This window comes from Poecilia formosa, unplaced genomic scaffold (assembly GCF_000485575.1).
Source record: "Poecilia formosa unplaced genomic scaffold, Poecilia_formosa-5.1.2 Scaffold10, whole genome shotgun sequence".
NCBI lineage: Eukaryota > Metazoa > Chordata > Actinopteri > Cyprinodontiformes > Poeciliidae > Poecilia > Poecilia formosa.
In genome coordinates this window covers 3,856,251-3,870,248 of record NW_006799949.1, presented here as the reverse complement: position 1 = coordinate 3,870,248, position 13,998 = coordinate 3,856,251, and the positions used below count along the sequence as shown (strand labels likewise).

General features: G+C 37.1%; 1 protein-coding gene across 3 annotated transcripts in view; it reads left to right on the top strand.

The window, feature by feature from the left end:
• Positions 1 to 13,998, top strand: part of negr1 (neuronal growth regulator 1) — a 280,810-nt gene that overhangs the window by 142,858 nt on the left and 123,954 nt on the right. The window lies entirely within an intron of this gene.

Below are 13,998 nucleotides of genomic sequence, written 5' to 3'. Positions count from 1 at the left end.
AGGGAAAGAAAGAGCAGCCTCATCCAACTTGACTCGAATTACTGTTTGTTCTTCTGCTTCAAAAGAAAAAGAAAACTTGTCATTTGTACATTTTGATAGAAGTAATCACTGAAAGGTTGAAGACGGTCTGCATCTTAAAAGGTTGACGTGTCTCGCAATATTTATAAGCATTTACTTGCCCCTCCTTTGACCCAGCATGGAGCCTGAGGAGATGAGAGGAAAAAGATCAATGAGCAGAAAGCCGACGTCTGGATATGTATGAGAGAAACCCATAAAAAATGCAAATGATGGAGCAAACCCCACAGATTGAGATAAAATACAAACTGCAGGCACACATTGGTTTCCATCTTTGTAAAGCATCTGGAAAAAAAAAAAAAAAAACCTGTAGGTTACCAATGTTATTAGACCTTGCTCTTATTGCTTTAGACTGAAAGAAGGTCATGCATCATATTTCATTACAATGTCCAGGGCATAACATCAAAGACATAATAAAGTATTCTTCTGAACCTCTCTGAAATTCAAGTTTCTCTCTCAGCTCCAGGCTTGGGATGTTTTAATCAAATTATCCTTGGAACCATGCAAAGCTTGTACAATTAAATGTTTATTTATGACCTAAAATGGGCAGTTTGTCAGGTATTTGTGCTTCTGATGTTTTGTTCTTGTTTCATACTTTTATCTGATAAAAACTTTCTTAAGGCACATTTTGTTGTAGTTGTACATGATTACACCACCTCAGTAATTTTATATCCTTTGCTGCAAAGTTTTCCATTATTCCTTAATCAGGTGACTAACTTAAAATACCTGTGACGGTTTCCTGAGCATTTAAACGGTCTCTCACTCTGGTCCAGTAGAGTGATCAACCATATAAATCAACAATGTTAGAATTATTGATCATACAAAAGATCCAAAAGCATTAAGGATGCTGAAGTAGACAATATAGATGTTGTTTATAACTCTCTTACTGGTAGCTAATCCACACAGGACCTCTGAACTGGAGCGATTGCTTTTTAACAGACAGCTCAGAAAGGTTTTGGTTTTAGCAATACAAATACATATTGTTCATATTGTCTGCAGTCAGACACACAAGCCAAAAGTGCTGTTAAGTCATGTCAAGTGTCAATTATGTGTAATAGCGAAATCGACTGCTAACTGCTGGGGTTTGTGAGTCACTCCTGGATAATGTGTGTATAAAAACATTTCACTTATGAATTATTGAATACGATGGAGTGTCGTGATTCAACAAGCTTTTACTGAGGTCTCCGATGAGTGGGCTTGTGCCGTACGTCCAAGAGGACTGGACTCGTTGAAACCAGTGTGCTAAACTTCTCGAGGAGATTCTAAGGCAAACAAACCAGCATCTACTTCACCCGACATGCTTGTCGCCAGACACGCTGAGCTACCCACAGATAATCCTTTTTGGCAGTGCATTTTCTCCCAGCCTTATCGGTTATATGGTAGCAAGATCAAGAACCGTGCAAACAACTTCCACACCCTCGGAGCACCGCCACCTCAGCTCCTGGCCTGCACGGTTTGTTTTGACTTGATATGCTGACCTTCATTTTTACTGAGCGCTAACTCCACCATCACCTCTGGAAGAGTCTGATAAGCAGACGGCATGTCATCTATCATACTTGACCCCTTGATCCCTGGACGATGTAAATAGACAATAGATTTTGTCCTGTGGACCTAGAACCCTGCAGACTTCTCCAATAAAAAAAAAAAACAAAACAAAAAAAAAGACAAATCTTCTTGAAATGATAGGATGGAAAGACGCATAAGTATCCTTGAAGTAAGACCTGCATCTCCTCCTTCACTCAAATGAGCATTCTATTTCTAATGAAAAGTAAACAGAAACACAAAAGCCTCCAGTGCCTGCATGTAAAATATGCATAATGCACATAAAGGCAAATACATCCGGCACTTAGTGAGGCTAATTTTACCGCTCGGAGCAGCTTTATAGCATGATTCTCAGAAATATCAAAGCTTGCCAGAGTTCATTTAATTGATCAACAGTTTTCCTTTTGAAAACATTTGCTTTACCATACTGTGTAAATGTGTTTTCATTTAACGAAAGCAATTACCGTAATCTTAGAATAAGATTGCCATATGATCCTCTGTTTTCTTTGTAATGAGTATTAATCGGGTTAGATCTGTGTGCAGTTGTTTGTGTAATAATAATCATTACAAGAAAGAGTCTGCTTTGCCATTGATGCTCTAACTTTTTATTACAGTGCACTATCTCACACATTTACTTAATGTGGGAAATAGCCACACTAAAATAGACTTTGTATTTCATTCTGCTTATAGGATGCTTTAAAGCAAAGTGATGTCTCTTTCCTCTCTTGTCTTTTATTTTTGCCGTCTACCATGCCAGCATGGAAGTTAAATGGCATCATTCCTAAGTTAACTTTTAAGAAATATTCAAATATAATAAAACTAAAATTGAAAGCCAAAAAAATGTTATCTTATGAAAAGACCAATTTAAAAAGTATTGAGAGAGCCAATGTTGCTTTAACAGAGGCTCTTCTGCATTGTTTGGTCTGATGTCTCATCTTCTTCTTGACAATAACCCCCAGATAGGCCAATTTCTACAGAGCTCCTCCGTGGATCTGCAGTCTCCAGTCAAGTTTCCGCTTCTATCCCAAGTCCCTCATCCCGCACCTTACCATCTTAGCTTCTGCAGACTAGTGGCAGCAGCAATAAGCAAACACTTGGTGGAACTGCAAGTCTCCTGAGCCTATCATAAGAAGTGTTTCTCATTTGTACATGAGACAATGAAAGTTGTGATGACATGCTGAAAGCTGAGTGTCAGAGAGAGTAGGAACTTCTGAAAGAGACGGAGGCTGATCTCAAGTCAGCAAATTGCAAAGTCAAATGTTCTTGAAGTTGTGCTTGATATAGAGCATTTTTATACAAACTGAAGGTAACATAGTTACTTGATTATGCAATAAAATGGCACTATGTGTCTAGAAAATACATAATACAATCTCTTTAAAAAATTGGTTTTATAATGGTGCTATGTGATATTCTAATTTACCAAGACACTTAATATTGGGTTTCCATTGTTTTTTGGCTTGAGAGACAAAAGCTTGAAATATGTGGCTCAGTGTGTAACAAATCTAGTTTCACTTTTTAAAATTACATTTCCTAAACGAATTAACTCTTTGATGATATTCCAATTCATGAGCTCATCAATGGGACAGCAGAAACGTCACAGTGGAGACTAAATTTTTTGAAATGATTATGTTCACTCCAGTTACATCAAACATGTCAAGCTCATATTTGTTGCTCCATCAAACAAAGTTGTTCACACTTTAAAAGACTGCAGTCGAACACACACTGGGATATTAAAATGAATCCACTCAGTGAAGGTGTACTTGAGCATTAATCCATTTTTTCCCCTAATATTTTCCAGACTCCCATAAAGCATTCAGAATACGTCCTAGTCATCCACAGAGGCCTGCTTTCCTCCTGTCCCTCTAATGTTAACTACATAAACAGATTGTTATCCTTATTTTATGGGACTTAACCTTCCCTGTTCATCTCTGCTCTCTGCACACACTCATTTTCAGGGCTGCCATTCACCAGTTTGTCAGCCTCTTGTATAAATGGTCAAGGCGTGCTCTCTCTCCGTCAGCACATTTTACTTGCCTCACATCTCTGTCAGAGCCGCTCTGTTTCTACCTGTCTTTTGCCAGCTTTGTCTGTTGCTCCCTCATACAGTCTCTCCTTTCTACGTCTGATCACCTCTCCCACTTCACACCTCGTCGGCGGTGCCAGCCATTAAATGCAGAAGTGGTCACATTGACAGTCCCGCAGGCACAGAGAGGAAACGCAGCATTAAACGCAGAATCCATAAGTGTCTTCAGAAGAATACGGAAATTATTTAACAGCCGTTTTCTGTCATCTTGTCTTTCATGGATGTTCCTCAGTATTTATTACAGAATCACAGTGGATATTAAAACCGACTCCTGCTGGAGTTGTTAAATTGTGCCAAAATTTTGTGTTCTTTCATGTGTTTATTCCCACATCCCATTTGAATTCTCATTGCAGGCAGTCCTTTTATCCCTGTTGGTCACTTTTTTTTTTTTTTTCTTGGTATAACTTTTCAGAGTTTGCAAAGCACCAGATCCAACCAGAAGATGAAAGCACACAGTGAACTGTAATTTCTTGAAATCTATTACATCTTTCACTATTATTTTATGTTGCATTTACAATTTTACTTTCAAAAGCCTGTTTTTGTTGTTGTTGTTTTTTGTTTTTTGTTTTTTTCTTCCCCAGTTCTGAAAGTTTTCAAATAAATAATACAAGGCCGCAAAGAGAAACAGCACTACAGAGCTTTGGAAAATAAATGTAAATCTTAGGCTAACTTTAATTGGCACCTTCACTGCAGTCAGGGTTATTAATAAGACAATTCAGTTGGAAAGATGAGTTTTTGGTGCTCTGAACAACAGGCAGGACTGCGCGGCCAGCGTGTGAGAGCTGAAGCAGAAAATGGATAGTCATTTCCTTCTACAGCTGCCGTAGAGATTCAGTCTTGGCCTATAATTGAGACACCAGGGTATATTCTGTTTCTGGACAGACTCTAATGGTTAGTGCATTAAGGGGGATGATTGAAGAAAGCCACAAACTTACAGTGGAGGCCACAGTAAATCAGAAAAGATGGCTTTTCGGCCAATTTGGAGATCGTAGTGAGTTCACACTGTGCAGGGCTTTGGGTCTGTCCTCTCTCTTACTACTACTAAGAGCACTCCTTTGAGGAGTTAAATGAGTGTAATTTTAAGGTAAAAAAGTGAGCAATTTCAGCAGTAACGGAGAAAGAGCTTTGGACAGGTCCTTGTCTTTGAAAATGTGGTTAATGGGCTGTTTTGCACTCTGCTAGTAATCAAGCAGGTCTGCTCTGCATCACTGTGATTCTTGGATTAAACTCTTCAGGAATAAGGACTTGCAGCAGTTTGTATTTTTCATGATGTCTGCTGGAGTTGTGCATAGTCCTGATTTTCACCCAAAGCATCTGACACGGTTCTAAACTCTTCTTGTTCCTCAGCTGACTCTCCACTCATTACAGCAATAAACGGCTCAAATTACATTTTAATACAAGTTTTTCTAATTACTTTGTTCCACACAAATCAAACATAATTTTGATCTCTCACTACAAAATTGAGGAAGTTACTTGGTTTATTTAAAGAACTTCAATGTCAGTATAACTAAAAGTTTATGGTACACATATTTGTACAAAACCTCCATGTAAGCTCTTTGTGTTTGGTAAGCAGCTGTTCCAAACAAATACAGTGTTGTTTTATATCCGAACATATGCAGAATGTTTATGTGCAGAACAAAGTGTGCCGTGCAACATTCTGTCGCGAAAAAATAGAGAACGTCCAGATGTCACCAAACTGCTAGTTCAGAACACTGAGGTTTCTTATTCATCTGCAGTGGAAAAAGAAAGGTGGACTGCACAAAAACCTTTTGTCAACATACAGATTTTTCAACAGCAGTGAGATCTGTGTCTCGCCCTGTACTTAATCAAAGTATTTTCCTGAAATGCCAAGGTAAATGTTAACATTACTGGCCCAGGAGAAAAATCTGCTGCCATCCAAACAGCTACCCGTAGCGTTTGATGAGGAGAAACTCCATATGTGCTGTAGAATGCAAATTGGAGGAATTTCCATTGATGATCATATTCTTACTCTCATAAGAACATGAGAATGAAACATGTTTTCATTCTCTTATTTAATCTTATTTAAATGATTCTTAACACGGAAGTTTTTAAATAGTTATGTTCTTGCATAATCTATCAATCCATTGCCGCTGCTTTTATTATTTATTTCACTTCAAAAAAGAACAGCCAAATCTCCTATTGGTGATTATCTGTCCACTTTTAAAGTTGTAGATTGTAATAAATTAATCTTCATTTCAGGAACTAAAAATGAGTGTTTGCTACTAACCACATAAAAAAATCTATGTTAATTTATTATTTAAGACCTATATCTAAAGGCACCAAAAATGTTTCAATCCATAACTTTAGTTTATTTGTACAGCACATTTCAGCAACAAGGAAGTTCAAAGTCCTTTTCATAATATATATCATAAAAAAAAAATACGTCCAATACGTAATATTTGTAATAAAGTTATTGTGTTTTTGGTATGTAGTGTCGAAGTGTCTGCTTTAAGTATCAATTTGAGACTTTGTATCTCCTAAAATATATTCTTACTTTACTCTGACTAGTTTCAGGGACAAAAAAAAAAGTAATCAGGACATCCGTTAACACGATGTTTCTTTTAATTTTTCTGTGTGAAAGTAATTCATATTCTTATGATGTAATACCATTAAGTACTTTTGCTGACTTTATTGATTGTATCTGTACAAAGAGTTTTATTTTGTCATTGTATTATTTGGATGCATTTTTTTCATGAATTTGAACAAAAGTTGTTTGTTTAGGTCCTTGAACTAAGAGAGACAGTTGCTTTTTACTGCTCACTCAAAGAAAATCTGTCACAATGCCAGCATAGAAACCCTTGTTACTCCTTTGAAATTGTTGAAATGTTTACAACTAAAGTGCATTTCATCCAGCTCTGGGCAAGTATGAAATCAAGTTATTTTTAATCACAACAGCTGAGAGTCACACGCTTTAAAGATATTGGGTTTCTACTTTGTCTGCAGGGTCATACTGAAGGAAACGCGGTGGGGGGATGATTTGGCATTGTTTTTAAGCAGAAGTTTCCACACTTTCCTGTTCTTCTGAATTTAGAGGGATTCTCAGCAAATCCTATTTATGTCCTGCGCTTGTTTCACCTTTTATAACATTCTGTTATCAATTACATGGATCTAAACCCAATGACCTTTTGACAAAGCAAGGATTTTACTCCATTGATTTCTCAAATTCTAAAGCCCTTTAATAAACACCCTCTCCGATTTTATTTTTTTTTTCTTTAAACACTTACTGTTATGTCTTCAGTCTTGGTCTTCTGCACTTTCAGGGTAAACTATTGAACAGCGTTGTTTTACTCTGGCGATGTCTGAACTAGGACCTAGTAGTCAGGGCAATTCCCCACTTTGTCCTAAAAGCCTGGACTCCTCGTCACTTTACAAATGCCACTCAGACGTCTTCACACACACTCTGATAACCCTGTTGTTCCTTTCACTTCATCTTTGTTATGCTATTGAGGCCGTGTGTCCTAGCTGTAAAGTTCATCAAGCCTGCACACACACACACACACACACACACACACACACACACACATTCACAGCTTCAATCACTGTGATGTAACCAAACCAGCTCAGTCAGATCAACAATAAGGATTGGTATGTACATTAAAACCTGCTCACGTGTGTCATTCTTCGGCCCATTTACCATTCCCCAAGTGTCTTCAAATTCGCTTTATTGACAAACCACACCTTAACGACCTTGGAGGGCTTTAAACACGGTTAGAAAAGGTCATGACATTCAGAAATGGCATTCTCTTTGGGGGGGAAATGGCTCAGATGTCTGCCCGTTAAATAAGGTTAGTTCTATCGGCTCGATTTCGAAGCCTTTTGGCACTTCTGGCATGTCTAAAGCATGGCTTCACTCTGCCAATACTAAAGGCTCTCTGTAACTTGGAATCATGTCACTCTTTATTATGGCCAATAAAGATTTCAAAACCAGCTCAAACACATGCACACACACGCGCACACACACACGCGCACACACACACACACACACACACACTGTAAAAGTACTTGAGTATGCTGTTATGTGTGCAGAGAAATGCATTAATGGGGGACGCGTGCATGTACATGCACATATAAACAGAAAAACAAACCACCTGCATACACAAACGCTTTTATGCATCCTGTGCTGTTAACTGCTATCTCAGCTCCCCAGTCTCTTCCTTAGTTCTTTTTGTACATGAGAGGAATGGAAATGCAAGTACTTAGCAGTAAAGCCTTTAAGGTTTCAAAAAGGAACCATTAACCCTTTATTATTTCCCCCAGCTTTTAAGATGATGAGTTATTCAAGGCTTTTGACAAGGATCCACCCTCTTTACATTTGCAAATGATGAACTGAGGTCAGTCAAAGTGCTGAGAAGTGTCTTTGGTGAAGTAATCTTGAGATTCAACACACCAAGGTTGTAACGGCCTCAGAAGTGATGAACGACCCTTTTTTTTATTATTCAAGTCCCTCTTTCCTGCTGTATTACTGTAATACGTCTGAAACTATCAATGAGATGAGCATCTCACAAGTCCACAGCCTGTCACAGACGACATTGTTAATTAGCAGTGAGGAATCCCAGGCTCCTTGTCTGAGCTGTTTTGAAAGGAGCAGATCAGATTAGACCATTTTGCTCTATATTTGTTCTCTCTAATACCATCTAGCATGTAGAGATCATAGTAATGGTGGGTGGCTCCCTGCGGGCCCACAACACCAGATTTGCATCCCAACAGAAAGAATCTGAAAAAGACCAGAAAAAAGACGTATAATAAAATAGTTGGCAGTCCACACTTGGAACAGAATCAGAAGAATATATCCAACTCCAAGGATTATTAATTTCCATATCTGCCATTAGTGTGTTTTTCTTGTTAAGATTTAAATGACAGACCAATTTAAGATGAAAATCCGTCACAGCCACTAATCAAAGGATGACTCCACTTATCCTGAACCAATAAATAAATAAGAAAATAAATGAATAAAGTAGACGAGAATGTACTTCAATTACCAGATTGAAAATATCCTACGGAACTGTTTGAATTTCTCAAAAAAACAAACAGTATCAAGTCATATCAGATACTTCAGGCTTACCTTTTTTGTTCAAATATGTAAAACAATTTGTAACTAAACTTTCTCATTCACACTAAAATAATAAAAGTTTTTTTTTAAGAAGCACCTTCCCATACAAGCATTGTCCTCATATTTCACGTGTGAAGTTTAACCTACAGAACCATCTTTTTGCAGGTCACTTAAATGCTCTCATAGAACCATAAGTTTAGTAAAGTAAACTACATACTGTTATCCAATATCTCAAAACACAAGGAGTCTACAACCTCACTGGTTGATGCCCACCGAATCATCTGATTGTCTAATAGTAAACGTGGTTTTTTTCTCTTTCATATGACTCAACAAATAATGTCACCAGCTGTTTTTATTTCACCTCAAAATATACACAAATAAACAGCAACAAATGAACACATATATAAATTATTGATAGCTTTGGACAAAGTCAAGTAAGGAAACATTTCCCATCACGTTACTGCATTTTTAACCAAGTAGTGAAAACCTTTTGCCTTACCATTTATGGTAAACGACATCACAGAATGACAAAAATCATGCTGCTACTATAGTGGTTATTATTTTAAGTGTTTATTTTTTTCTGTTTGCTTGTTTATTTTTTTTATTAGAAATATTCCAAAGTGTTGTGCTGCTGAGTTTTTGTGAACAGTAAAGAATAGTGTTAATAAAAATGAACTAATCAGTATCTGTTGCATCTCGTGATCCCAAAGCACGAGCCCTCTGCTTCAAACATTTAGTTCAGTGTCAGTTTTGATGTGCCCATTGTTAAGCAGACAAACTACAACTCCCCTAACAGATAACAATCTTTGTCGTACTTGTCCTTTTGGCACCTCCCAACATGGCTTTGCCAAAGCACAGATTGGCAAAGCTCTGACACAGAGCAGAAAAATAAGCAAGTCTTTGCTCTTAACCGATTGGCTAACAGCTAAGCTTTCCAGTGATTTCATATGTCACTGATTCATTCAAATTCTATTGTAAGAAACAAAGTTTAGCCATTGCTAAAATGGTTTTATTTGGTCGAAAATACTCAAAATATTGAAAGAGGTTCATAATTTAACTTTATTACCCCACTTTCTATAATTTTTTTGTACACACCAAACAGTAACGTAACATTTTTTATTTTATTTATTTATTAATTTATTTGTCTTTTGTGTATTAATTTGTCCAATAAAACAGAATGTTCATCTGGTAGATATTGATGTTGTATCTTGTGTTCGGTGTAGAAGATGTAGGAGGGAAGTAGCTCTTTTCACTTGTACATGCGATCAGCAGAGAGACTTGCCTAAGAAACAGGTATGAACTTCACTGACCATGCCAGTAGAAATAAATTAAGCTGAATTAATAGTAGGGGTGGTGCAAGTTCTTACAGATCACAATACTGAAATATAATATTCTTGCCAAGTCAAAGTGGTCTATTCAATTCCTGTTAGTGTCGTAAACATTTTTTTAGGAGACCTGAAAATGAAAGGACGGGGGTTTAAGCCTGTAACATTTTTGTATGGATGTGGAAAACCTGTACTTTAACATTTCTTACTTTTCCCAAACATGTTGACTAATTCTTGATTGTTCTTGTTCTTGTAAAGATTCTGTTTTGTTTCCTACCATTTTGTGAGCAAGTTGTATATTTACCCCCCTATTCAATAATGTGAGTTTGAACTATGTCAGTCACCTTTTAGTCAAGTTTTTAAAAACCCGTATTTCAATGAGATATAATTTTTATTTTTGCTATAGGATAAATAGAGGACCTTCCTGATAAAGACATGAAAGCCACATTCACAGAAACCTGGAGGTTGGTGGTATTTAGATGTCTTCTAAAAAGGGGAAGAGGGATTTTGAAAATCAGAGACATAGCATTGTTGGTTAGGATTAAGGCATTTTGTTCCTTTTCATTGAATTTGCCCACGGTAAAATAAGACAGACTATTGTCCTTGATTCAGCTTTAAAGGCAATAAGCTGAATGCTGACAAGTGAAGAGAATCGTCAGGTTTTACAAAAGAAGACAGACTGGTATTGTTATTCATTCTGAAACACTCTATGGGTTAGTATCACAGCCGGACCTAGAGAGCAAATTTTGTTAAAAAGAGCATTGTTTTACCATCACATTTACGTCCGAGTAACACATTGATAAGCTTTGTTTGAATAGAAGAACTTTACTTATAGAAAACCAAACTTTAACACTGTGAGAAGTCTTGATGGAAAAGAGCAGATTCAATTAATCTGGGTTAATTTTTCTTTTCTCACATTGTACTTGGACAAATTAGAGCTGATACTGCAGAGAGACTGTAATTGGCTTCTGGGTCTTACTAGCCAACTGCTAGCTTTAAAACTGCTGCTGGAACTTCGGTCATTATTTTCTAGACATATGACACTAGTCGCTTTTATATGGGCACTTTGTGACCCTTTACATTCTGCTGTAATTGCTCTTAATGTTATGAATGCAGTATAATTAAAGTGACATTTCCCACACTCACATTTCCTGCCATGGGGGCAGAAAGTCAACTTGATGATGAATACTGTATGTAAATGTAAATGTGTCTGCCCCATTTCTGATGACTGAGTGAGATTAATGTCTTTGTCCAGATGTATTGATGTTTCCTTCTCCTGAAATCCAGCTAAGTTGAACCAGAGGTCAATCCAGGGGACCAATTTGTTGTAAATGCAGGCTCATTCCCCTCACTGGTTCCAGTCAATAGTGTCTGACCTCATGCGAAAAACAAGAATATAGAGAGCGGTATGCACGTAGATTTGGGAGCTGCACTCACTGATCCTATAGTCAAAGATGAGAAAGCATGTCGCCCTCATCGCTTCTGTTATTTATGCGGCAGTAACAGTTGCACATCGATAGTGGCAGTGTGGTAGAGAGGATGGAGCTCACTCAGGAAAGGCTAAAGTGGATTTAGAGTGGAGGGTTTTTACAGACGAGCAGATAAGGGTTAGGACTTTTTTTTTTTTAGGGATCTCACACATTTGAGTTACTGTCAGCCTCTTATTCATAAAGCTTAAACACTTTGGAGTGTCCAAAGTTATTGTGACTGTACAGGGCACACGCATGTGAGTAGTTCCAAATAGCAGTTTAAATCCTGGAACCCACTCACATAAAATTGGATGTGACTTTCTAACATGCTTGCTACTTTTATTTTTGCTGCTTTTTTAGTGTTTCAAACAACCTCAACCTGGGTGCTCTTGAACTCTTTTGATTGTTTTTGAAGCATCAAAATTGGAGCTTAACCTCTGCAGCACACTGAGGCTGTGCTCAGAAAGATATCACTGCTGTGTATAGCATCTCATTTCCATTTAAAACCCTTAAATGAACTCAACTGTGTTTCAGATGGTAAAATTGGATGATGCATTTTTTCTGAGAGCTGTGGGTTCTGTTGCAATGGTCATATTAGGTTGTAGGTGTAAATGCGAAGGCTTATGAAATAATAACTCAAATGTACTTTTGACTAAAAACAGAAAGAAAAATGACTAACATTTTAGTCAGAGTATTTCATGTAAGTTATAGAATATATATGTGAGATATTAGATTTTGAAATATTCACATTGATGAGATGTTGCTGATATATATAGCATGTATTTAAGTATTGTTTCCTTACTGTAAGGTTTTTAATCATACATTGATTTATTTTGACTTTTTCACCTGTAATATTTCCTCTTTGCATTTTCTCTCTAATGCTTTTTCCTTGTCCATTTATTTACAGATGCCTTTTTCATATTCCTGATGTTCTCATGTGTTTTCCTTCAGACTCCTTTTAAGAGAAGCTTGGTGGGCGGGCATTCAGAGTCAGCTTCTCTCCTATTGGTCACCTTCAATATTCAAGCTCTGTGCGCTGAGATCGAGTAAACAGGACATGACATTTATCTTAACTCTCGTTATTGATATTGTCTCTGAAGATCTCTGAAACAGGCCCTCCTCCCAATTCCTCCCAATGATAAGTTTGTTAACTTCTCAAAAGAACTGTGTTGTGCTGAATACATTCAGTATGCAACACACGGCACAGATTCACAACTTTTTTGTCTCCATGCAGCTAAAAAACACATGGGTTGCATAAAGTTTTCATTTTATAATAAAAGATAAATGAATTTGTATATCTAACAATTTGTGATAATGTGCATCAAGCACCATTATTACACTCAGAGCTACACTCATAGGAGCTTGTGAGTTTAATGGAATTGCAGACAATAAAGTATCTTTTGAAAGAGCACTACAGGCTCAGTTTAAAGTCATTTACATAAATTTTGAGTTGGCAAATTAATCTTCACTAATAATGGTGGAGTGGTAATTTAAAATCAAACTTATTTCTCTCTGAAATACATCACCCTGAGAGTTTTAAATCGCATATGTTACACACAGTTTATGTATGTTTCCCAAGGAAAAAAAAAACACACTGTACACCTCGACATAAAACTGTAAATAAAAATTTCTCAAATTGCATGCAGGATATTGTCAAGAACCATATTAACAGGATTGATTTAAAGAGTACTTTAAGCAAGCTATATGTCATCTATGTTCCTTGTAGTTTTCTTGAATTAAATGTATTAAATTAAGTCCCATTTATTGTGTGTGCATAACTGCATGCAAGACAACGTCCGTCCTGTTTTTATTCTCCCATCTGCAGTCAGAGCCTATTCATGTCAGAACATATGCCTCACTGTGACACATTTCAACTCCCCTCTCTGTTTATGCCTTAAATACAGACGCCAAATTAACTGCAGCTGACATTGGTGACTTAGTTTTTAGCCTTTTTTCGTGCAGTCCATTTCCAGCACGACAGATGGAGGGTATTAAGAATTAATTACTAACCCTACAATTAGTTTCCTAGTTTCAGTGTAAAAGGGATTCATTCTCATTCCTCAGTGTCAAGAGGGTCACATCATTAGCACAAGGGCTCCGTTGTTTTGTTTTGTTTACTGTCCTCTGGGTCGTTCCTAACTTAGCAGAAGATATCTATTGATTTTTACATTTATTGGTGTTGTTAAACTGATAGATGCATGAGAAATTAAAGTCTTCGTACACTGCACATTTGATGGTGTGTGTGCAAAGCCTCTGTCCTCTTAAAACACAGCAAAGAATCTCCATCCAGATCAATAGTGATCACTTCAGGACACTGCAGTTTTTATCTGAACCTCCCACAGGCATTCTGAAACAAGGTGGGGGGAAGTGGTTTCACTGCATGAGGATCTAACTTGGCAAAAGAAAGAGCTATTTCATACGTGACACTCAAAC